Source organism: Bidens hawaiensis, unplaced genomic scaffold (assembly GCF_021521415.1).
Source record: "Bidens hawaiensis isolate Kalapana, Puna unplaced genomic scaffold, B.hawaiensis_p1.1 tig00072373_1, whole genome shotgun sequence".
In the NCBI taxonomy this organism is placed as follows: Eukaryota; Viridiplantae; Streptophyta; class Magnoliopsida; order Asterales; family Asteraceae; genus Bidens; species Bidens hawaiensis.
The window spans coordinates 12,732-39,757 of NW_027502663.1; positions in this window are offsets into that span (position 1 = coordinate 12,732).

A 27,026-nucleotide genomic window follows, 5' to 3' on the forward strand; every position below is an offset into this window, starting at 1 on the left:
CTATACCCATTTACAATCTATGCAGGAAACCTGATTAATTATTTTCCTGCGGATCCTATATCATCTTATGGCCCGTTAAAAATTAGAAGGCAAAACCCTGATTTTCATCTTTCTCCAACTGTGGTTCTGTGTTATCTCTCTAAAAAATCCATCGAATCTTGAATCTTGATTTCAATCTTCAAGAACCACCCGTACTTTAATTAGGATTTGATTTGGACACACACACACACACATATATATATATATATATATATATATATAAATCAGGATCATGAGAGAACCTTTTTTTAAATTGAGAACCATTTTGGACCACAAAAAACTCAAAAATCAAAAAAACACAAATATCAAAAAAGTTAAAAAACCAAAATTCTAATTTTATCATCCGGTTTCATAAAAAAAGTTAAAAAAACTCGGTTTAGCTAAATTATATACACATATGTATAATATATACATATATGTACATTTACATGTTTTTTTGTACACATGTGTATAATTTAAGATAAATGATACTGTACATATGTGTATATTACGTACTAAAGATTAAATAAAATTATACATATGTGTATAATACGACGTTTTTTTTATTTTTTTATTATTATTTTTTATTTTTTTAATGAAACCGGAATGAAATATAAGAATTTTGGTTTTTTTACCTTTTAAAAATTTTTATTATTTTTTATTTTATGATTTTTTTAAATATTTTTTTAAAGGTGTTTTTAGTGGTGTAAAATGGTTCTCAAAGTTCTCAATTTGCAAAGGATTCTCTTAGGATCCTTACCCTATATATATCAATAATATATATAAACGAAAACATAAAAATCCTACGTGTCGCGATGTGGTCGCCCCCCATTTTTTTGGAGTCACCAGATTTTCTTGATTTTTAAATGGAGGTTTCTCATGCATTTGACCCGAATTCATGGATATGGGTCTTACCAAACCCAGATATTCCTTAAACGGGTTGTAACATCTCCATAAATAAAAAATTATTCTCACCAAATTATTGATGTAAAAATCCTACAAAATAGGATATATTAAAAATTAATATCTTATTTATTTTAAAAAGATATATATATTATTTAAATTAAAAAACCAAATTGATAGTAAAAAAAAATAAACGGGTCTTTGATCTCATCAAACCATAAGTATATTATTAACTTTTATAAATATTATTTATAATTAAAAAACCAATTTTATTGTAAAAGAAATAAACGGGTCTTGGGTCTCATCAAAACCATATAGTTTTTAAACCGACTTATAACATCTCATTTATTTGTCAAACAATTTATCATCAAACCATAAATATATTATTAACTTTCAGACAATAAAAAAAATATAAATACAAAAAATAAATAAACATTAGAACAAATAATATAAAACAACCCCCGTAATACAGGGGATAAAAACTAGTATATATATATATATATTATACATTTGTTTAATTCGATATAATTTTATTACCTCCCTTTCTTCAAGTGTATCACTATGATTAAATCTCAATCCTAATAAGCTTTCATTTGATTCAACCTGTTTCTTTTTATTCACCTAAATCAACGCATGAATTATCTATGTAATCCAACTCGTCCAATTGAAAGATGTGTTATGATTATACATTTACTTGATAATCATCCAACAGAGCCATGGTAAATACTAAATATTAATGTAAATTGTAATTTGGTAAATCTCAATAACTGGTGTTTTGTTTTGTTACTTAGTCCAGTATAGGATATTGAATATAATTGTGGGAAGCTCATTAGTGAACAAGTGGTTTTTGATTAATTTATTAATTCACATTGGTATTTGTCTTTTACAGGATCCTTACAAGTTGGCATTCAGGAACAGTTTGCATTTGGGATTACCGGGCTTAGAGCATTCACATCCCATCCCCTAAATTTATGTGAGAAGGGTGTAAATTATAGGGTGAGGTTTTGAGTGGTTGTGAGTGTAAATTATAGGGTGAGGAGAAAAATGTAGTGACTTTTTGTAAATTTGGGGAAACATTTGAGGAACATTGTTTGCCCCAATTTTTTTTTAATATTTGTTGGATTGGTTGTGAGTAGAGAAAAGAGAACACTGTAATGATAAAGATATAAAAAATATTATTTAATTGAGTAGGAGAAAGAAATGTAGTGTTTTTTAGTTTAATTATAAAGATAGAGATGAGGAATGGGATGAGAATGCTCTTAGGTACGTACGACACTATTTTAGTAAATCGAATGAAAAAAAAAAGTTGTTTTAAAGTAAAAAAAGATCATAATAGTGGATCGAATTCAGTTGTCCCATTGCATTAAATGCACATTGATTGTTAAGACATATTTTCTCTTGTAGAGAGGAGTAGCACAGTTGAATACAAATAGCACACAGAGATTACACTGTGTTCCCAAGTCTCATTCAAATATTAGGGTTGAAGTTTTCACTTCATTGAGTTTATAGAAAGGAATAATGGTCCTCTGTCCTCAGCCTTAGTGAATCGAGTTATGCACCGTCATACTTCTACGCTACATCTTTTACTTTTTATTTATTAAAAAACTTTCCAATGCAATTCTCTCTCTCTCTCTCTCTCTCTCTCTCTCTCTTTATAATTTCGTTTACTTGGGCATGTAAACTACACTGTGTTAAATGCAGCTTTTACTAAAATTTGTCATTATTGATTTTTAGGAACTACCAAGTTCTAACATATATGTTTGATGAGTTGAAGAAATCAACGGGGTCTGTTATTCAAGGACAAGAGCGGGTTGCTATTACTATGTCGTGTGTAAGGGCTTCTAACCATGATGTTGGATTTGTTTTTGATATTGAAGAATGAATGTTGCTGCTATTCATGCAAAAAGGGCACTTTGGGTATTATTCATTTTTTTCTTTGTAATATTAATGGTCAACACGAGTTGGATCAATTTGTTCTGACTTTTAAGCAATATCGAGCAATGTGGTACACGGTATTGTCAATCAATTTGAACAGTGGAATAATTTGGTAACTTCACTATTCTATTTGTTCATGCCCTTCCTAAACATTTTTTTTTTGGATTCCATAAAATTTTTGACTTCCTGTATTATATTTTAACTGGTGAAAGTCAACAGAGAAAAATCAGTTTACCACACTTTGAACACTCTAAGTTTCGTACTTTCGTTGTGACCAAAAAACGGCTGGTGGCAGAAGGCTGGTCTGTTTCCGCTGCACACTAGGTATGTTACACTATTTTTATAATTGATATTACAATTTAGTATGGATAGATCTTTAAAAAAAACTATTTTAGAGATTGTATAGATAGAAATATAGATGTAGAAATATAGATGTAATACAATTGTTTACTTACATTATGTACTAATTGCTTAAATTTATTTGTATCTTTATTAATTCAATCATCCAGCATGTAATACATGAATTCTAAAACTAATAGGTTATATAGTATAACTAATTAAAATAATACATATATCATATTTTTCTTGATTAAAAAAAAAATAGGCCGCCAAATAATTTATTTTATCATGAAAATAATTATGGGACATGCATGTCATTGATATGCTTTACAATATGGTGTTCAAATTAAAGATATGTTTATTGATGTTTTCTTTTACTAAAACATTATTTGCAAAATGATAAAGCTATGTTTATTTTTTCTCTTAATTTCTCTTTGTTTATTGCTATTAGGCTTCGGAGTGGGCTATCCATATAGGGTTGGCATCTAGTAGTATTTTTGCTACAAAGACATGGCTATGTTTGAAAGTTTAAGAAATTTGTTGCATGTGTAAATACAGCCGTTGTTACATCTTGTGTTTAGGGTGTTGCAAAACAATAATCAACAACTGCTTATTAATGTGTTTGGGCCTTTGGCCAATAAACAAATTATGTAGACGGTTATATGGATGAAATGATAATTAATCCTTAATTTACGTAGCAGTTTTTAAGATGGTATCACAACTGTTTAAACAGTTATGGGATAATCAGGCCCATTAGAAACGTTGGACCATTCCATCGCATCCCTACACAACCTATTTAGGGTTTGTTCCTTTCAATTTATTGTAAAAGACAAGTTATCGCGTTGTTTGCAATCACATTCAAGTTTCATCTTTGTCATTCTTATTATGGTTGTGTTAATCAATATGGTGTCGAGGTCATCCAAGAAGAGACCGGTCAAAGATCAAGGGTGTGTAAGAGCATTCTCATCCAACCCTTCATATTATGTGAGGGGATGTTTTATAATACAGAGAGTGAGTTAAGGTGTTGTGAGTGAAGAGTTTTTGTATTTTATAAAACTTAGTGATTTTTCTGTATATTTGATAAACTACTGTTCACCCCTATAATTTTTTAATATATTTTGAAAGTGGTTGTGAGTGAAGGAAAAATAATTGGTATAACAAACCACAAATAAAGAAAAAAGAGATAAGTGAAGAAAATTTCATCCCACATTGGTGGAGGAAAGAAATGGAGAAGGAACCACCATAGTATAAATAGGTTTGTAAATTCTTGTCCCACATCGCTAGATTAACAAACTAGTGAGCTCTTTATAAGAAAGAAAATTTATATATCAATGTTCTTATAAGACATATCACACCCAGTGTCCTAGCGGAGGGTACAAAGCAGCCGAACGCGCACGGGCACGGGCGCAATGTGGCGCTTTGATGGCGCGCTTTGAACTTCGCATCGCCGCATTAAGGGTCGCCTTAGTATTTTTGTTGGAAATTAAGATTTTTTAAAAATCCTTCCATCGCGATACGCGACGGGTTTAGATTAGCTATCGCGTACCGCGACGTGGAGGCTACGCAGACGAGATACATCACTTGCCACGTGGCGTGCCACGTAGCAAGCCTAGGGCTAACTCAGCAAGCTATAAGATTCTTCGTGATACGCGACGCCCTTTGCCCATGGCCGTCGCGTACCGCGACGGAGTCCATAATTGGCTATAAATAGATTGGAAATGAGATGTTCATTCCTTGCTCAAATTTCTTTTCTCTCTTAAATTACACACATACATAGATATATATTAATAGTATAATACCGAGTTATCGCAATGATATCCTATCCGATCGAAAGAAATATACACGAACTCAAAAGCTCTGCCTGTTAAGGTATGACATTGTGCCATCGTGTAAAGTTTCTACTCTCGTGATTATCGTTATAATTATTGGTTTTATACTAATCTAGATATACTACATTGTGTTTATCCTAGGTTCTTAATACAAGGAGGTGTTCTTTAATTGTAAACTTGCAAGGTGACCAATTCGAGTTTTTATACAACTCACATTTGCGTGAGACAACTATTTTTCCGACACTGTCATGGTGATTTCAAAACCTACAAAACCCATGATAGATTGTCTAATTTCAAAAGTATTTACAAAGTATTTAAAATACATTACGGTGATTAAGTCTCTGTAGACTTACAGGATGGTTACTATCGGTATTGTGGGGTTTCGTATACAGGGCTTGCCAACTGGGCTATTACACATTACTTGTTGGACAAGTGTTAGCCAATAAGTAATATGACCACAATCATAGATACAAAACATCTTAATGTTGTAACTGTAAAAATGTGTCATTTACAAATAAATGTACTCGCCAGTATTTCTTGCTGATCAAATATTTTATACATGTTTCAGGTGACTTGTTAGAGACAAAGGAATGATGCATGCGAGCTTCCAGCTTAAATAAGTGGCTTGACACCAGAATAAAGAAACGTGTTTTGTAAATGAGAGTTTAACCCTATAAAACTTATGTTTGTATAAAAAGGTATTAAATTACCGGTTTATCATAATAATAATCTTGGTGTTTTTATAACTCTGATCATTTTTCCTAACTACGGTTCTGATGAATTTTTTCGCTTCAAAATAATTTAATAAACATCGATACCACCAATCAATGTTCACGGCTCCCCTGCCGGGGTATAAGGGTCGGTGGCTGTGACAAATGGTAATGATAAAGGTATAAAAATTTTCTTACTCAAGTTTGGAATGAGGTTTACAGATAGGTGGGCCCCTACTCTCACAAACACACAAACATATATTAATATTTATAATGTTTGTAATGGGGTTGTGAAGGTTTATTGTTATAGTAGATGTTTTGAAAATAGGTTTCGTATCTAATGAGGAAATAATGTGGCGATTAATTTTAAAATATAAACATTACCTATTTGCATCACTGTGGTTTTACGACGGGAGCACATTCTTCCCTTTGAATTTAAAATGATGTGTTTGCATTTCTGTGGTTTCAAAACACATAAAAACTGAGCCCCCCCTGTTTGACGGAAGTGTTTAATAGTGTTAACTTGATGGGCAATATAGTTATTCACCTATACAATACTTCCCTTTCACTTTTCTACACTGAGAAGATAAGCCATTATTCTTAATCATCTTTAACCTCATCATCAAACCACCACCAATACCGGCTCCGAACCACCACCAAACCCTTCGATCTCCAAGTCGTCCGCCACCGATCCACCATCAACCACCAAGACCCCCACCCCTTTGACCGCCAAGTTGTTTGCCGACCACAAATCGACCACGAACACTCCCATCATCCTCCCGTCGTAACCTACAACTGAGGGACCCAAAGAACGCATGTTTTGTAACAATAAGGATTGTACACGTATCATTTTGATTTGAGTGAGCACATCGTTCTCCCATGTTAGAGCATTTTTGTCTATCGCCAGGTCTTGGATTGGTTAAATGAGCTTATATTGTTAGATATGTTGTAAGGAACGTATAAGTTGGGCAATGTATAAGCTTATACGCCACACCTACCTTATACGGTCTATAGGGTTTTAATATAAATAGGAGACTATTATGTCATATTTTGTAATCCTCAATAATTATTTGTAATTCTTAGAGAGAGCAATTATTAGAGAGAGAGAGCTTTCATGTCATATCAATGTTAGAGAATCTTTGTGTTAATTGTTACCCTTTGAATAGTGTTTCCTCCATTAATCATCGTATAGTAAACATCACTTGATCTCAATCCATAAAACGTTATTATAATTGGTATTAGAGCCTGCTCGTGTTTATTACTGGATCAAACAAATCAATTTGTTTCGGTTTGAAGATTTCATAGTCAAAGTCAAACCCGTTTAGAAATTCTTCAATCACTCACTCTTTTACGGTTGAAAATCGGATTAAACTCAGAATTATACTCGTATACATCTATTGATCATTGCTGCACGAGTGATTTTATCCAATTCAATCCGTTAATCAAGTTAAAATTTTAAAGATTGGGCAGTTTCTTTTCAGCTTATAACATGTTATCATCTTCCGTATAAGATCATTAAAACTTCCGTATAAGTTTGGTTTGTAAGCTCCGTATAAGTGTTCGATTAGTCCGTATAAGTATAAAGTCAAGGGTGACGGCTGAATTGGTAATAGAGTTATACGTTTGTGAGTTGCCACATTTAGATAGATAAACATACAACTTCTATTTGCCACATTAATTGGGCAAAGATGATGGCTTGATTAAACTGAAATTGGTTTTACACGTTTTTGGTAAGGTGCGCTGCGTACGGATTGTTAAACATCTTCTAATTGCTGCATAACATCCAATCTAAACTTGGAGATTTGAAACCGTTTAAAAGCTGATCAAAGTGGACGGCTCAATTGCAATCAAGTTACACGTTTTTCAGCAAGCGCATTTTGATTGTTTGTTTCACATGACCAATTTGCTGCATAAACAGTGTATCAGTATAAGTATACATTTGACCGTATAAGGTGGTATACGGAGTATAAGTGTTTAACCGTATAAGTGGGTTATACACTACATTTAGTTGTGGTGTATAAACTGTTTTGTCTGTATAAAGGTATTACTTCCACGTACGTGCTGATTTTCTCGATTTACATGCAACTTTGAAGAAAGTGGATCGTTCAAGTTTGTTTAATAATGAAGATGTATTGAGAAGAAACATAAGGCAAGGTTTGAAGAGAGAATTCGATATGTTTGATATTGTTTTGGGCAAAAATCACTCAAGGATAATGTATCCAAATTCGTAATTGTGAGATCTAGTGCTATGATGATAATAGTGAATATGTAAACGAAATAATGATGAACACAGGGATTTTTTACGAGGAAAAGCCCTTGAACTTGGTCGGATCACCGGCACAAAAACCCCGGGTGATGACAAATCGTCTATCACCACTTTATTAATCAAAAATCGGGTTACAATGGTGGAGATTATGATCAGTAATACAATGATTTCTAAGTGTGTGTGTAATGCTAATTTGGTAGAGAGCAGAGTGTGTTGTTGTGTATTGGGTGTGTTTTCCTAGCTGATCATAGCCTCAATATATACCAAAGATAATAACTCAAGGGAGTTATAAATAATAAAGACTATTAACTAATAATCCCTAAAAATTTGCCACTGTCTTCAATATAAACGTAACAGCCACTTTGACCACGTGCTCCATCACTCAGGCTGCGAAATAGGGGGTAGACCAGGTCTCTTAGCCTTTACATTTGTCAAACATATTGTTATACACATGAAACAATCGTTAGAAAATAATAAGTACTGAGGATCCTTGATCCTGACGGGATCCGACTAAGGATAACTGATCCAAGAACATATGCCAGGATTACTTATCCACAGTGTCAAATTCCTGTGCACTAACAATTGCCCCCAAAATGGCGGTTGTGATAAGATCACAACTGTCATTTTGCCTTTGAATTCAAACTTCATGCAAAAACATATGAGATTTGATAAGCTAGATAAATGGTGAAATCCAGGTTAAGATTTTTGGTAAGTCCAGGTGACTTATTAATAACAATAAGCTAAAAACTTTTGGCTATTTGCATGTTGTTTATTATTCCGAAAGCAAATATGTTATAGTCTTAGTTTTATTAAAAGTTCTGAAATAAAGTTTCAAGAATACATTATCCTTATAAAAATAGACTGAGGATACTGTATCCTTATATCCATAAATATATAAATTAAAGTCAAACAGGTATAAGTTGATAAACTGAATTCATACCATAAGGTTTGATTAGACCTAAGTTACCATAAGTGTTGATCATTCTGTGATCCTTGTAATTAAACTTAGGATACCTGATGCAAATAACTTATGATATTAACTGGTTTTAAACCCAACAAACTGGGGACAAGCCCAAAATAAACTGGGGACAAGCCCGTGCAACTGGGGACAAGCCCGTGTAACTGGGGAAAAGCCCGTGCAACTGGGGATAAGCCCAAACTGGTGATAAACTGGTGACAACCCTAAAAACTGGGGACAGCCCAAACTGGGGATGGCCCAAGGATACGGATGTTAACTGGGGACTCGCCCAAACCGGGATTTAGCCCAAACGTGAGTGACATGAAAACGCCAAAACCTTAGCTAACATGAAAATGTTAGAAACCTTTGTCTTGAGATAACGTGAAAACGTTATAAACTGGTGGTATGGTACGTCTACCATAAATCATAGGATCCTCCATATAGCCAAAGACAACGAAATTGTCAGCCACTAAACATGTACTAGTCCCGCTGCCCCGGACTATACTTTGGATAGCGTGCACTCCAGGCGAGAGTGTAGAAACTCTAATTTATATGAAAGGTGAAAACCTTTAAACCTTGGGGGATATGACCATCGGGGGTCATATCCAATCGTGGGCTAGGCCAAGGGAAATAGTATAGTACCTTAAATGTAAATGAGAGGTGGCCAACCTCTTGATCATCGAATATATTACTAGAACCCTGCATTGTTATTTAAAACTTCGAAAAAATATAACGTTAAGAATATATTATCCTTGAATTAATAATAAGAAATTGAAAATAATAAGTGATCAGATAGATATTACCAATTTTAGGATCGTTGACCCTTTTAGGATACTCGATCCTCTGAGAATACTTGATCCAGGTTAGAAAAAGTACTTCTTGAGATGGATAGCATTCCATGCTCTTGGTAACCTGTTGCCTTCCATGGTGAGCAAATGATATGCCCCCTTCCCTGCTTTCGATTCAATTAGATAAGGACCTTCCCACTTGGGTGCTAGCTTCCCATCTGCCGGATTGGTTGTGTTTTGGAAGGATTTCCTTAAAACTAGATCTCCTTCTTGAAATCTTCGGACCCTTATATTTTTGTTGTATGCCCCAGCTACCATTTGTTGATATGCTGCCATTCTAATCTTGGCTAGGTCTCTGAGTTCTTCAACAGTATCCAAGTCTTCAAGAAGGATTTCTTCATTGACCACAGGATCACAGAATCTTGTTCTGGCTGTAGGAACCACCATTTCTGTAGGGATTACTGCTTCTGATCCAAACACCAATGAGAAGGGTGTTTGGCCTGTTGCATTCTTGGGTGTTGTCATGTCAGCCCAAAGAACATAAGGTAGCTCTTCAGCCCACTTTCCTTTCTTGGATCCTAGTTTCTTCTTCAAGTTGTTGATGATTATCTTGTTGCTAGACTCTGCTTGACCAATAGCTTGAGGATGTACCGGAGTAGAAGCAATCATCTTGATACCCCAACTGTCACAAAAGTTAGTGGTTCTTTTCCCGATAAACTGGGAACCATTGTCACAAATAATTTCTGAAGGGATACCAAATCTAGTAATAATATTTTTTTAATGAAAGATATCACCTCTTTTTCGCGTACTTGAACAAAAGCTTCTGCTTTTATCCACTTTGAAAAGTAATCAGTCATTGCAAGCATGAATACTTTACCTTCAGGCGCTTTAGGTAGCTTACCCACGATATTCATGCCCCACTTCATGAAAGGCCATGATGAGGATATAGGATACATAGGTTGTGCTGGTTGATGTAGGATGTTTCCATGCCTTTGGCAAGCATCACATTTCTTTGAGTATTCCATGGCGTCTTTCTTCATTGTTGGCCAGAAGTATCCTGTTCTTAGAATCCTAGAAAACAGAGCTCTACCTCCAGTGTGATTACCACAATCACCTTCGTGAAAATCTTTGAGCACCTCTTGAATTTCAGGATCCTCAATGCACCTCAAGTATGGACCTTCAAGAGATTTCCTATACAACACATTATGTAATAAAATGTATTGTGATACCTTGAGTTTGAAAGACTTCGGATTCTCTGTGGCTGGAATTTCTCCATCTTGAATGTATTTTGTGATTGGGAGGATCCAGGATCCTTGGTTTTTTGAGGATGATGGATCCCAAAGTACGATTTTTTTGTTAGTTGTTATCTCCCCAACTTCTTGTTCTCCTATTGCTGGCAAGAGTATATGAATTATTGGGATCTTCGTGTCTTCTGGAATCTTCAAAGATGAGGCTAAATTTTCCAAGGCATCTGCCCCAGCATTCTCTTCCCTTGGTACCTGTACAATGCTAAACAATTCGAAGAATTTTGCTAATTCCTTCACCACATCTAGATATTTGATTAGTTTTTCTCCTTTAACAGCATATGAGCCATTACAGTGGTTAGCAATCAACAATGAATATATATATACTTGAAGATACCTGATCCTCATTCACTTAGCTAATTGCAAACATGCGATCAGAGCTTCATACTCTGCCTCATTGTTCGTTGCTTGGAACTCACATGCTATAGACTGGGGTAATATGTCCCCCTGTGGTGATTTCAGTAGGATACCTAATCCTGTTCCTCTTACGTTGGAAGCTCCATCAGTGAAGAGTATCCAAGGATCCTTGCTCTCTTCTAGTTGTTGAACCTCCAAATTAGCTTTTTTCTGCATGTCGCTACTGAAATCAGCCACAAAGTCTGCAAGTTCTTGTGACTTGATGGCTGTTCTAGGCTCATACTGAATATCATATGCACTTAGTTTCACAGCCCACTTGGCCATCCTTCCTAACAATTCTGGCTTTCTAAGAACATTCTTAACAGGATAGTTAGTTCTCAAAATAATAGTATGTGTTTCAAAGTAATGTCTCAATTTAGTAGATGCCATAATAAGTGCAAGAATTAATTTTTCTAAATGAGAATACCTGGCTTCTGCATCTAAAAGACTTTTACTTACATAATAAATGGGATGTTGGTCACCTTCATGATCCTTCACAAGGACAACACTTACAAAGTTTCCTGAGACAGCTAGGTACATGTATAAGGATTCTCCGTCCACAGGCTTCATCAGAGCTGGAGCTAAGGATAAGTAATCCTTCAAGGCCTTGAGTGCAGCCTCATGCTTTTCCGTCCACTCGAACTTCTTATTTTTCCTAAGAATGTCATAGAAATCTTTGCACTTCTCGGAGGATCTGGAAATGAATCTGTTGAGAGCAGCTATTCTTCCTGTAGCCTTTGGACATCTTTTGCATTTACAAGAGAATTTAGGTTGATGATGTCTTCTATTTGCTCAGGGCTTGCTTCTATCCCTCTTTTAGTCACCATGTATCCTAGAAACTTTCCAGCCTTAAGACCAAAATGGCATTTTGACGGGTTCAGCTTCATGTTAGACTGGTCGAGGATATTGAATGCTTCTTCAAGATATCTGAGGTGATCCTCAGCTCTCTTTGACTTCACCACCATATAATCTATGTAGACCTCTATAGTCTTGCCTAATTGATCCTTGAACATCATGTTGACTAATCTTTGGTATGTTGCCCCTGCATTTCTTAGTCTAAAAGGCATAGCAATATAACAGTATATGCCGGTAGGAGTCATGAATGCTGTATCCTCTTGATCAGATGGTTCGATCTGAATTTGTTGAAATCCAGAAGAAGCATCCAAAAAGATAAACATCTCATGTCCCGCCGTTGCATCCACCATGGAGTCTATATGTGGTAACGGCAAAGGATCCTTGGGGCATGCCTTGTTTAAATCAGTAAAATTGACACACACCCTCCACTTTCCATTCTTTTTAGAAACAACAACCACATTAGCTAACCATCGAGGATACTTAACCTCTCTGATCATACCGGCCTTAAGAAGTTTTTCCCTCGCTTGTATGATCGCGTTCCTCTCAGGAGCGAAATTAATTCGCTTCTAATGGAAGGGTTTAATAGAATAATCAAGGCTCAACTTATGAGTAATTACCTACTTTGAAATACTTGTCATGTCTGAATGTCTGAAGGCAAATGTGGATTTTCGTCGCTTTAAGAAGGATACCAAATCCTCCTCGATTTAGTTGGGGATATTGGATCCTAGGAACACCTTTACATCTGGATCCTCGGGGTCCAAGGATACTTCTTTAATATCTTTCTCCCGAGCTTCCAGTACGTCCCTAGGATGTTGCTGTGGTTGCTATGCTTTAGTTTGTTTGGTTGTTGGCTTCATTGATGAAGAATAATAGTTCTTGGCCTCCGCCTGATCACCAACTATCTTCACAACTCCCCATGGAGTAGGTAGTTTGATGCATTGGTGGTAACTTGAGTCTACAACCTTCATCCCATGTAGCCAAGGCCTGCCAAGAATAACATTGCAACAAGAAAGATTGCCAATAACACAAAACTTTTGGTAAGAGTTTAACCCTTCGATGTATATTGGGAGTTTGATGTCCCCCAATGTTTTCTTAGTTTCTCCACTGAAACCAACTAACACCGACGTCCTCGGAATGATATCCGAGTCTGGTATGTTCATCTTCTGAAGCACATCCTGTGTACATAATGGTTGGCAATAAACAAAGTAAAAATCAAACCGTCATGGTGAGGATCCTGTATGTTGGTTTTATCGTCTTCATCAAAGAAGATTCTTTTATCAGTTGTTAAAGTAGTGGAGATGACTGGTCGTTCCCCATTCTCTAACTTTGTTTCTTTAGCGTGCCTCTTGGCTGCGGAGAAGGAAGTGCCGCATATGTCTAATTCTCCGGAGATGAAGTTGATCACTTGAGCATCTGGTAGGGGTGGAGTTGCTTTTTGAGGAACTTCTTTAGGATCCTGAATTTTTTTCTTTCCAACAGTTCCTTAAAATGGCCCTTACTGATGAGGTATCCAATTTCCCTCCTTAAACCGATGCAATCGTCCGTCATGTGGCCAAAATCCTCATGGAAAGCACACCATTTGGATTTGTCTCTGAAGGTGGTTGACTTGTCGTTCTTTCAGGGCCACGTTGCCTTCTCCCCTAGATCCTTCATGGCACAAATCAAGCCATGGGTATCTACGGAGAAGCAATACTCTGAGATGCTGGGGTAATCTTCATCATCATCTCCTTCTTCAACTGCTCAAACGTTTTGATTGTTGAATTTGGAGTACGGCTTCGAGTTGTTGTTTCTGTATGAGGATCCTTTATTCTTGTCAGGGGATTCTTGCTTCGTCTGAGCCCCCAATCGTTCTTGGATCCTTTTGTCGTCTTCCAGCCGTATGAACCTTAGTGCTCTGTTCCTTGCTTCATCTATAGTCCTGCAAGGAGTCATCATAAGATCGTCATAAAAAGGGGAGCCCCTATTTAGTCCCATCTTGAAAGCTTCCACAGTTGTAGCCATATCAAGATTAGGGATTTCTAGGGCCTCCCTGCCAAACCTCGTAACAAAATCCCTAAAGGATTCATCATAAGGTTGGACAACTCTATATAAGTCACTAGTTAACTTTTCAAATTTCCTACTACAAGAAAATTGGCAGTTGAACAAGTTAACTAAATGTGAAAAAGAAGTAACAGAAAAGGAAGGAAGACTAAGCAGCCATTTTAAAGCAGATCGTGATAGTGTGGCTCCAAAGCATTTGCATAGACAAGCTTCATTGAGCCTCTCAGGAATCAGGTTAATTTCCATCCTTTCTCTGTATTGAGCTACATGCTCTTCAAGATCAGTGGTCCCGTCATATACTTTCATGTTGGGGTTTTGAAAGCGTTTCGGGATATCCACGTCACAGATTAGTGGAGCAAATCTGGACAATTTGTGGCTTCCCTCCGGTATCTCGGGGATTGGACGTACACCCCGGGTACGCTGGATATCATATCCTTAAGTTTCTGCAGTTCCTTAGCCATGGCTTGGTTGATACCTGCATCCTGCATGGAACCACGATTAGCATTTAAGGATATAGGATCATGCGTGTTACCTTCTTGTTGTGCAAAGGTCGACATTCCAGAAAAATGACTGAGATAAGAAGCTTCTGTGACAGGAGTTGGTCCACCGGAAGCTATGGTCTACATGGGGATTATATCTTCTTCATGGACCTCAGAGGATCGCTGATGTTGAATTCCTGAGGATCCTTGATTCTGCCAGAAGGATCCTTGAGGTTGGGAATTGAAGGATCCTTGAGGATACAATCCAGAGGATCCTGGTTTAAGGATGGATGATCCTTGTTGAAGGAACGAGGATCCTTGAGTTTATTAACCCATGGACCCCTGTTGAAGGATAGATGATCCTGGTTGAAAGAACGAGGATCATTGAGTTTGTTGACCCATGGACCCCTGTTGAAGGATAGATGATCCTGGCTGAAAGAACGAGGATCCTTGAGTTTGTTGACCCACAGACCCTGGTTGAAGGATGTATGATCCTTGCTGAAGGATCGAGGATCCTTGAGTATGTTGAGCTATGGATCCTAGAGTAGTGAAATCCAGCACCCTAGGCATCAAGGGAGTTTGATCCTCCGCTGGCGTCTTTCTTTTCTTGAGATTTTCAATTTCATGTAGGATCCTCTGGTTGGTTTTGTTCTGCAGCTCCATGTATGCCTTAACTTGTGAAAACATAGCAGAAACATCATTATTAGATTTGACCACTAGAGTTGCAACAGTGATTTTTGAGCTCTGGAAGACTGGAATTTGTGTCTTGTTTCCAGCCGCGGTGGTCCTTGGAGTTGCTGCTAGCGGAGGAGGCATCGGTGGCAAAGTTCTTGATGTGAGAGAAACCGAGGATGGCATGGTTGATGAAGCAGAGGTTGATTGAGAGGCCATTGATGGTGATATGGGTATGAAAAATTGAAAATTGACAGAAAATAATCTGGATTATAGCACCAATTGCCCCACGGTGGACGCCAAATTGTTTTGGACAAAAATCACTCAAGGATAATGTATCCAAATTCGTAATTGTGAGGTCTAGTGCTATGATGATATTAGTGAATATGTAAACGAAATAATGATGAACACAAGGATTTGTTACGAGGAAAAGCCCTTGAACTTGGTCGGATCGCCGGCACAAAAACCCGGGTGATAACAAATCGTCTATCACCACTTTATTAATCAAAAATCGGGTTACAATGGTGGAGATTATGATCAGTAATACAATGATTTCTAAGTGTGTGTGTAATGCTAATTTCGTAGAGATCAGAGTGTGTTGTTGTGTATTGGGTGTGTTTTCCTAGCTGATCATAGCCTCAATATATACCAAAGATAATAACTCAAGGGAGTTATAAATAATAAAGACTATTAACTAATAATCCCTAAAAATCTGCCACTGTCTTCAATATAAACGTAACAGCCACTTTGACCACGTGCTCCATCACTCAGGCTGCGAAATAGGGGGTAGACCAGGTCTCTTAGCCGTTACATCTGTCAAATATATTGTTATACACATGAAACAATCATTAGAAAATAATAAGTACTGAGGATCCTTGATCCTGACTGGATCCGACTAAGGATAACTGATCCAAGAACATATGCCAGGATTACTTATCCACAGTGTCAAATTCCTGTGCACTAACAGATATATTAACTAAAGAATCGTTTGATTCGTTAACCAATAGATATTGTGAGCTTGTTAACGAAATGAAACATGTCGGGATTGAGAAAAACGAGTTAGACTACATTGACAGGTTGGCAGATACGCTCGTTGAGACATCACCTGAAGTTTGGGGTACATTCGTTATAACAATTCAATCAAACCCAAACACATGCAAATTTCTCAGTTCATCGAGAAGATAAAAACTCATGTATTGTTTATAAAATCTGAAGAACCTTCATTACCAGAAATTGAAAATACAAAATTCGATGATGATGGTGATTCAGAATATGATGAAAATTTGATTTTAGGATCATTGTTGGAGTTCAAAGTTGAAAACAAAACCGAGGAAGCTAAATCTTGTGAAACATGTGAGGAGTACAACAAGTTAAAATCTCACACCGACTCATTACTAGATGAGCTTAATCGAGTTAAGGAAGCTTATGATCAACTTCAAAAACGCGAAAAGGTACTTTTGGTGAAGGTTGATCAAAATGAGAAAACAATAAACAGATTCATCGCCGAAAATGCTGCACTTAAACATGAATTACAAACTGTTAAGCGTGAGCAAGTTAATAAGGTTGCATTTGTTCATAGTACGACATCTGAGATCGAGAAATAAATCCAAATCCGAAATCAACTCAATAAGGATTTCTTTGGTCAGAAAGACAAACGTAAACAAACTAAGAAATATTCTTGGTACAAGAATAGTTATAAGTTTGTTTACATTCCAAAATCAGATATGCGCAACCAAGATGTTCTGAAAATAGAAAAACAAAAATTTCAAATTTCAAAATCAAAAAATACGAGCTCATACGTCCAATCAAATAATCCAAAGGGTCCTCCTAAACAAACATTCATCAGAAAAGACGATACCATTAAATATGTTTCGAGGAAACCAAATGTTGAGAAGGTTGATTTGAAAGATTTTGATGGCAAAAAATATTTGAAAAGTTGAAATTTTACGTGAAAAGATCTACTTCAAAGTTATATCATTAGATCGTTATGAAAAAGGACTCATCCGATCAAGTTGGTGTCGGAAACGACATATCCGTCAAATACTAAAGTTCAGAATATCCAGCAGTTATACATGTCGATTCTGAAAGCTTAAGGAGGAGTGTCTTAGACAATCAAGACGATAGGCGGAGATTACTTGAAGATCGAGTTTGTTAGTCTAAGCAATATCCGAGGGGGAGTTTTTTGGAGCATAAAACGTCTACTGCTTAGTCACCAAGACCAAGCAATATCCAAGAGGGAATCTGTTAAAGCATTTTTGTCTATCGCTAGGTTTTGGATTTGTTAAACGAGCTTATATTGTTAAATATGTTGTAAGGAACGTATAAGTTGGGCAACGTATAAGCTTATATGGGCGTATAAGCTTATACGCCACTGATATGGTTTAAAATATTTATATTATAATATAAATATTCATTACCGCTTTAATACTTTTGAGCTAGTTTTTATTTAATATTATATCTATTTGGCACATATTTGAATTTTAATGATGTCAAAGAGACAACGTGCTAAATTGGAGTACTAATTTTGTTTGACGGTTTATGTGGTTTTGATTGATCACAAGACGTATTTTTATTGAAAAGCTTTATTTAATTCGATCTTTTATGTGTTAAAATATTGTTTTTATATAATTATTTCTTTTGATTCCGCGTATTACTTTGATTGATTGATTGTGTGTCGTTCGGTTAGGGTTCTACGTTTAGGTCTTAGACTTGGTGTTTTTGATCTTGTTATGGTTAGTACTACCATAGGAATCTTGAGTGAGATTAATTATTAAAACTCAATAGGTTCACCTTCCTTGCGACCGAGAGGTAATAGGGAGTCTGTTTGTCTCGCGCCTTTTTCAGTTAGGTTAGAATTGTGCGAAAACGAGTTTTGGTCTTGTCCGGTTTAGTTTTGCATGCAAACAAGTGTCTTAGATCGGGTTAGATGTTGTTACCTCATTATCCCTAGAATTGCTAGTACCAATTTTAAGAGGGTTTTGTGTCATTGAGTCTGAGAGAAGATGCATCATTAGTGTACCTTAGTAATCTTTATCCCGGTGCATTTATTCAATCTTCTAAGATTTGTAAGGGTTAGTTGGTGAGACCGAGAGGTGATCTAGCGAACTTTAATGAGCCTTAGTTGATTATCTTAAGATCCCGGTGTCGTGTATTTAGTTAATTCCGATAACCTTTGAACTGTCAACAGGATTCTTGCCTAGGTATTTGTTTCTCCATATTCGTTAAAACCTCGTTAAGTTTTCCAGTTAGTTTTGTTAAGTTAAGTAAATTAGTTAAATTAATTAAAATAAAATAAAAATAATATAATAAAATCAATTAGAAAACTTTCAGCGTAAGACTTGGATTAGGGTTTATAATCTGAGCCACTCTCACGTGTCTTCGAGTTCGATGTCCGGACTTTCCTTGTATTTGCTATACGCGATCGGTACACTTGTCGTTTGTGTGAACTATGATAGATTGTTTGGTTTTTAAAGCTTAACTGCGATTCGTGATTATCATGTATAGATTTTCGCACATCAAGTTTTTGGCACCGTTGCCGGGGACACGGTTTGAGGCGATTAGAGAACGACCCGAGTTTGGGGACTTACCTGTTTTCTTTTTTACTTGCTTATTTGTTTTTAGTTTAATTTTATCTTAGTTAATTTTAGTTTTTATTTTTAATCGTATGCGTCATACCCGCTCACAAGGACCTCCGAAGCTTGAAATGTCTGACGATACCGTGAAAGTCCAGCCCTAGAGAGTGTGTTCTGTTTCACCGACAGGTTCTGATTCTATTTCTTCTTATTCTTCTGTTTCTTCCGCTTCTTCTTGGGATAGGAACATGGGTGACCAACCGCCTAGGAGAGCAGTAGCTGACTATGGTAGGCCGACTCTGAACCCTCATTGTAGCATTACCTTACTGGACGGTGCCGCCGCTGGAAACTAGTGCATCCCTGCCCACTCATGCGACTCATCAAGACCGCACTCCAATTCCAAGGGCTAGAGATCAAAGATCCTTCAAACCACATCGACATGTTTGTTAAAATATGCGAAACTTTCAATATCGGCAACATGAATGATGAAGCCATCTATCTCCGTCTTTTTCCCTTCTCTGTTGCCGGAAAAGCCTACAAATGGCTGAAGTCACTACCTACTGGATCCATCACCACTTGGGCGGGCCTTCAAGAGAAATTCATGACAAAACTCTTTCCGCCATCTAAATCCGCTCGACTTCGTAAGGAGATTTGTTCCTTCCGCATGAGGTCCGACGAGTCTTTTGGGGAAGTTTGGGAAAGATTCAAGGATCTCCTTCTTAGTTGTCCTCATCATGGTTTCGATAAGCGGATGCTCATCGAGAAATTTACAATGGAGCCACACAACACGTGACAGAGATGTTGAACCAGTATGCTAACGGGAACCTCCTTAACAACAAAGATCCCGATGAGTGTGTCGTTCTTTTTGATGATCTAGCAGCAAGCTACGAGGGGCACAAGGGCAAAAATTCTTCCACATTATCGAGAGGAGTATTTTAGGTGGATTCGAACACTAACATGCAGGCGCAGATTGATGTTTTGAATAAACTCGTTAGAGAATCTATTCGGGTGGGGGATTTTAGGTCAAGAGAGTCCGGAACAAGTGGGGAGAGAAAAGAAGAAAGCCTCACTAGAGGAGATGATAGCTGACCTGCTGAAGCGAGATGAGAGGAACTAAGTGACAAGTGAGGCAAAATTTGCTTAACACAATGCTATGCTGAAGAACCAAGACACTTATCTAGCTAATCTCGAGCATCACGTCGAAGATATTGACAACTAGTTATCCGAGAGAGCACCAGGTTCACTACCGAATAATACGGAGAAAAATCCGAGAGGGTTCGCCAAAGTAGTGACTACTAGAAGCGGTGCACAAAGAGAAAGAGAGGATTATCCATCGAGAGTTGTCACACCTGCGGTCGATGAAGAGGAGCAGGTGGACAAGGAGATCCAGATGGAGCCTCCTTCGGCCGAAGCACACCAGCAAACTATTCCAGCGAGCACGAAGCCAACCGATATACCTTCATCATCATCAAACCCACCTCTGAGAGTTTACAAACCCAAACTCCCTTATCTTGGGAGACTCCGATCGGACATCGACGAGGAGCAAAACTCCAAATTCCTTGAACTTCTCAAGCAGCTTCACCTGACATTCCTTTCCTTGAGGCACTCACTCAGATGCCCAAATATACCAAATTCCTTAAGGACATTCTTTCCAATAAGGAGAAGATAGCTGAGGTCTCTTCTATTCCGCTGAGTGTTGGGTGCTCTGCAGTGTTGCGGAGCAAGTTACCTGAAAAGATGGTCGATCCTAGGAGTTTCACGATTCCCTGCATCTTAGGCGACGATATGGTTCGACATACTTTAGCCGACCTTGGGGCCAGCATCAATCTTATGCCATATTCTGTGTTTAGTAAGTTAGGTCTTCACGAACCGAGGCCAACCCGAATGAGTATCCATCTTGCTGATCACTCCGTGAAATACCAGCGACGGGTGGTCGAGAACATGCTTGTTCGTGTCGACTAGTTCACATTCCCGGTGGACTTTTTCATTCTGGATATGAATGAGGATGATAGTGTGTCACTCATTTTAGGCTGACCATTCCATGCCACCGCTTAGGCGTTGATCGACATCCATGAGGGAAAATTGATTCTGAATGTTGGGGATGATAACGTAACCTTTGACGTAAGGCAGTCACTCAGACACTCCAAGTCCGTGGACGACTCCCTGTATTTCGTTGACATCATCATATCGCATGTGCTGGAGTTTTTCACTGACATCTATGGAGGACCTACCTTGGACCCAAAAACTCTTGATAGGGAGATTTCAAATGGCGAGATGGTTGCCATGACCGCTCAACCATTGATGGATGACACCGTTCCACTGCCCCTAGATTCAGAGTCAGTTGTTGAGATCGTGTTAGACGATCTGAGAGATTGACCTTCCGTTGAGAGCCCTCCTCCTTCCATAGAACTTAAGGATCTACCCGATCATTTGGAGTATGAATTTCTGGACGAAGAGAGGAAGCTACCGGTCATCATCGCGCCTGCATTGACAGAGGTCGAGAAGTTGAAGCTGTTGAAGGTGCTGAAAGCGCATAAGGAGGCGATAGCATGGAAGATTATCGACATCAAAGGGATTAATCCCTCGTTCTGCACTCATAAAATCCTCATGGAGGATAATTTCAAATCCGTCGTTCAGCCTCATCGGAGGCTTAATCCAAGAATGCTAGAGGTCGTAAAGAAAGAAATCATTAAACTCCTTGATGCGAGAATTATTTTTCCCATCTCTGATACCGCCTGGGTTAGTCTGGTTCAAGTGGTGCCGAAGAAGGGTGGCATGACTGTCGTCACCAATGAAAGGAACGAGCTTAGTCCCACTAGGACCGTGACCGGTTGGAGAGTCTTCATCTACTACCGCAGACTAAACGATGCCACTAGGGAAGATTACTTTCCTCTGCCCTTCATTGATCATATGCTTGAGCGTTTGGCGGGTCAACAGTACTATTATTTTCTGGATAGTTTCTCAGGGTATTTCCAAATCCCAATCTCTCTCGATGATCAGGAGAAAACCACATTCACCTACCCCTACGGCACGTTTTCCTACAAACGTATGCCCTATGGACTCTGTAACGCACTGGCTACTTTCCAGCGATGTATGGTGGCGATCTTTCACGACCTGATCGAGGATTCCATGGAGGTTTTCATCGACGACTTTTTTGTCTTCGGGAATTCCTTCAATCATTGTCTCTCCAACCTGGATAGGATGATGGCTCGTTGCGTCGACACCAACCTAGTCCTCAACTGGGAGAAGTGTCACTTCATAGTACGCGTGGGCATCGTCCTAGGACATAGGATCTCGAGTGCAGGGATCGAGGTCAATCGAGCTAAACTTGAAACCATTTCTAATATCCCCCCACCCACTTCTGTGAGATCCATCCGTAGCTTCTTAGGTCATGCAGGATTTGTTGGGTCAAAAGTTTGACCCAAATGAGGAGATTTGACCTAAATGAAGAATATGGAAGATTGGAATCTTCTCAACCTCCTCAGAATCTGCTAAGTATTGAATCCGTGCACACCTTGGGTTCCGAGCAAGCTTTTACTTAGCCGAGTACGAGATTTTGCCTCCCGGGCAAGGTTTACTTCAAATAGTCTTCTTAAGTGGATATCCGGGCAAGGTATGCTATTTAGTGCATTCCCGAGTAAGGATCACTGATTTGGTATCTCCGAGCAAGGTTCACTTTGTCAAGCAGGTTTGTTCTTCAAAACCAAGTCTTTTACTCTTCCGAGTAAGGTTTGGTTAACCAAGTCCAAGAAGCCAAGTAATTGGAAGACCGGGCAAGGTATTTATTAATAAGTATGGTCCGAGTATACTTGATGAGTTAAGGGAATATTTCTAAGTTATATCGAGTAAGGTTCAGCTCAAGCAAGGTACAGTGATTCCCGAGTACACTTTGCTAATAAGTTATTCAATGACAAAGAGCCGAACAGGATCATAGAAGAACAGGGTTGCTCGTAAGGAGTTGTCGGGCAAAGTCTGATAAATTCAAGAAGACTGAAGTCTACTCGGTGAATACTTTACTTGGTAAAATATTCTTTAAGTAAAGTCTACCCGGAAACTGATCCCGAGTACACTTCTATGTTTACCAAGTCTGAAGGAAGGCCGAGTACACTGCGTACTCGGAGACTGAAGTTTAATGAAAAGCCTACCCGGAAGACTTGTTTTACACTTAGCTTATTTTTGAATATGTAATTTGAATATGTATTATCGGATAGGGTTTCTAGAAGGAATGACAGCTGTCCTAGGTTGGCAGGCCTATAAATAGAATATTTAGGGCACGCCGCCAAAGGAGACGGAGGAGAACGGCATACACAAAGAGAAACAGAGCACAATACGGATAAGACCGACTCATTAATTGAGAGAATATTGTGTGACTGACTCTTAGGATTCCTAGAATACCCTAGATCGATTATCCATTTGTATGATTTTAATATGATATAAATGGAAATCTTTTGAGTGAATCCTGAGTGTGCCTTCCGTCTTTGATTATTCATTGCAACCGTCTGTTTGTTATTGATTCCGCCTTTAACAAACGGATATCTTTCTAAATATAGTAACCCGCCATTAACTCTCTTGTCAACACGATTAATCTGTGTGAGTTATGACATGATTTGAGTAAGATCCAGCTGAAATCCAAGGGGATTGACAGGTTTTTATCGCCGGTTCATTAAAAAATTTCTTGAAAATTGCAAGACCGATGACTAAGCTACTAGAGAAAGACACTCCATTTGTCTTCTCTGAACAGTGTATCGAGGCGTTTGATCTTCTAAAAGACAATCTCGTTAATGCCCCGATCATGATTGCTCCCGACTAGTCTTTGCAATTCGAATTGATGTGCGACGCGAGCGGCTATGCCGTTGGAGCATTGCTTGGACAACGGAAGGAGAAGCACTTCCACACGATCTACTATGCTAGCCGGACCCAAAACAATGCTCAGGAGAATTACACCACCACTAAGAAAGAGTTTTTAGTTATAGTATTTGCATTTGATAAGTTTAGGTCCTATCTTGTTCTGTCTAAAATAGTCGTCTACACAGATCATGCGGCCATTCGTTATCTTTTCAGCAAGCAGGACGCAAAGCCTCGTCTTATCCAATGGATCCTTCTGCTTCAGGAGTTTGATATTGAAATATGTGATAAAAAAAAGGGGCTGAGAATGTGGTGGCCGATCACTTGTCACGTCTTGAGATAGCCGAGATTGGAGATGCTAGGGTCAACATCAATGACCATTTCCCGACAGAGAATCTTATGTTTGTCAGAGCCCTGGATGACCGATACCCGTGTTTTACCGATATCACGAACTTTCTCGTCGATGGTTCCCTCCCTAGGAGGATGTATCACCAGCAAAAGAAGAAATTCTTTGCTGACATAAAGTTCTATATCTGGCACGAACCTTTTCTTTTCAGTATAGGTGCTAATCAGCTGGTGAGGAGATGTGTGGATGTTGAAGAGGGGTGTCGAATTTTGAGCCATTGTCATGAGGGACCGACAGGAGGTCACCATGGTGCTGTTCTTACTGCAAAAAAGGTATTCTATTCAGGAGTCTATTGGCCTTCGATTTTCAAAGATGCTCATGCGGTCGTTAAAAGCTGTGACCGATGCCAGCGTATCGGTAACATCTCATCCCAAAATGAGATGCCCAAAAATGCTATTCATGTTTGCGAGGTTTTTGACATTTGGGGTATTTTTTTTGTGAGCCCATTCCCGTCGTCTAGAGGGAACAAGTACATACTTGTAGCGGTTGATTACGTTTCCAAGTGGGTCGAGGCTAGAGTCTTGCCTACTACCGACGCCTAAGTTTTAGTGAGATTTCTTAAGGCTCTATTCTCTCGGTTTGGTGTACCGAAAGCCTTGATCAGCGACCGGGGTACTCACTTCTGCAACGCGCAGATGGAGAAGGCGTTGCAACGCTATGGGGTCACCCATCAGCTTGTGACTGCCTACTACCCACAGACTAGTGGACATGTGGAAGTGAGTAACTGGGGCATCAAACGCATTGTTGAGAAGATGGTTGGGCTAAACCGAAAGGATTGGTCCGACAAATTAGATGATGCTTTGTGGGCTTTCCGTGCAGCGTACAAAACTCCGACCGGGTCTACACCGTTTTGGATGATTTATGGGAAAGCCTGCCAGTTGCTTGTTGAGTTGGAGCACCGTGCTTCTTTGGCACTTTAAACAGTTAACCTTGATATTTCGACTGCGGGATCATGCCTATGCACACTCGTATAATCATAAGCTGAAGACCAAAGAGCTGCATGATAGGAAACTGAGAGGTGGTAAACAGTTCAAGTGTGGGGATCGGGTTTTGCTATACAATTCCTGATTACGATTATTTCTGAGGAAGCTGAATTCCCGATAGTCAGGCTCGTTCACCATTACTGAGGTTTTCTCGTATGGCACAATTGAGATTTAATAGGAAAGTAGGAAGTTCAAGGTGAACGGTCACAGGTTGAAGCACTACATAGGTGAGACGGTTGCGGAGCAGATGACTGAGGTCTTGTACCTCAATTCCTTTACTGATGAACATGCGTGATGGAGGGCTCAAGTTGAGGACCCGTTAAACCAAGCTCTCTTGGGAGGCAGCCCGAGTTTTTCTTTACCTGTTTTTATTTTTGTTACTATGGATCCTCCCAATTGAAGCCACTCGTACTCAATCTCCATTCGAGCAACTGATTTTTGAGGGTATTCTATTTGTCTTTATTTATAATAAAAAAATAAAAATATATAATAAATAAAAATAAAAAAAATTATAAAAATACGAAAACACAAAAATATGTTTATTTCTTATGTTCTATATTCTGTTTTGTACGCCGCTGCATGCGAGCGAGTTGGAGTAATTGCAGGTATTATTATGCGCATGGTAGCTTTGATGACGTTTTGGAACTGATTCTCCCGAGGTTGTGGCTGCGAATGAAATGCAATACAGTCGTTTGATTCATGCACAGCTGGTGAAGATTCTGCATATAAACCAGGGGAGTAACCCGTTCTCAGTTTTATTCTTGAAAATTTTAAGTTTTATTTTTATTTTATTTTTTCTTTCTTTTCAATGTTCTTATCGGGGAAGATTTTGTTCTATGTGTGGGGATGGAGTTTATTTTACTTAGTTGTAGAAAAAAAAATTAATAATAATTTTTGCACTTTTTCGCTGAAAATTGTGTCGGTTACTTAAGTTTGACGGGCATATACTTGTATATGTTTGGTCCTGTTATCTACTTGTAGACATACGGGATAGCCAATTACCTGAAAACTTAAAGTGACTGGGCGACTGTTGTGTCTTTTGTTTAATTCTTTCGCTGAAAATTATGTCGGTTACTTAAGTTCGACTAATATATACTTGTATATGTTTGATCCTGTTATCTACCTGTTGACGTATGGGATAGCCATTTTCTCGAAAACTAAAAGTGCTTGACGCGTCTGAATTGAAAAAAATATGTTTAAAAAAATGTGTCCCTTGAAATTTGTTTTTCTTCTACGTTAAGCAGGAAATGATATTTTTACCGTTGTGTTAACAAGCTCTCGGAACTTTTGAAAAAAAACTATAATAATAAAAAAAGAAGAAGATATGATATGCATATCTGATTATGTCACACCCCTACCAAAGGAAGCGGAACATGCCGGGATGCGACAGATTGCCCATAAGCGCATGACACTATTTAAAGCGACAATATTTAACAACTTATTTAATTTCACAAAATCATAACGTCACATAGCATACTTGTTCATACAGAAATCATCACAAAATATAGCAAATAAATATATTTTTCATTTTTGCTAATATCATAACGGTCCTTGATAGCGTTTTTCTCCAAGTCTTGAGTCAACCAAAAGTCAAACCTGTAACATTGCATAAAATAAAGTTTATCAACACAAAGGTTGGTGAGAATTTCATAGTTTTGAACAAGTATATATATAATAAGAAAATGTCACAACTTGTATATGAAACAATAAATAAAAGAAATAATTTGG